Here is a 727-nt window from a genome sequence, read left to right on the forward strand (position 1 = left end):
ATTTGCATCAGATTTAACATGAACTAAAAATGTGGTAAATAGATAAATCTGCTGCACCGAAACATGAATTTACAATTGTAGCAAACATTCCGCTGCACGTCGTTTTGATTACATTTACCCGCAATGCAAACCCCATTTTTGCATCACATTTGTAAGTAAAGCATAGGCGGTCAACACTTTATACTTACCAAGTAGCAAATACTACGCAAACGTTATATTTGCACAGTAATTACATTTGAAGCAAAGATGGTGAAAAATATCGTTCACTACGTATTTGCGCCGAGTGGCAAATGTGACAAAAAATCCACATTTGACAACTTTACAGGGGCAGTAAATGCTAGGAAAAAGCGTAAATTTAATGCCTGAAAGGATGACTTTTCAGGGATGGCAAATACGATTTTTGCTTCGCTTTGATCGTGTTTGATCCAATCAAAATTCTTGCTCATCATTAATTTGCACGGGAAGCAAAATACTAAATTTACCTCTTCTACACACATCCAGTACAAAATACGTCGTGCACGAGAGTATTTGCCGCGAATCCTTGTTGTCGCAAAGAAATGTAGAAATATACGTTTAAGTCGATTTTCTCAATGGGGATAAAATTTTTCAAAGTTATAGCGTTTGCCTTGAAACTAGCAGAAACTAAACGTTCTTTTAAACCAATTTTCTCTGTCGTTAAGGTTACCATTTATTCCCTCTTTTATTGTACGTTGTCCCAAATCGATTA

Source organism: Porites lutea, chromosome 9 (genome assembly GCF_958299795.1).
Source record: "Porites lutea chromosome 9, jaPorLute2.1, whole genome shotgun sequence".
Taxonomy (NCBI): Eukaryota; Metazoa; Cnidaria; class Anthozoa; order Scleractinia; family Poritidae; genus Porites; species Porites lutea.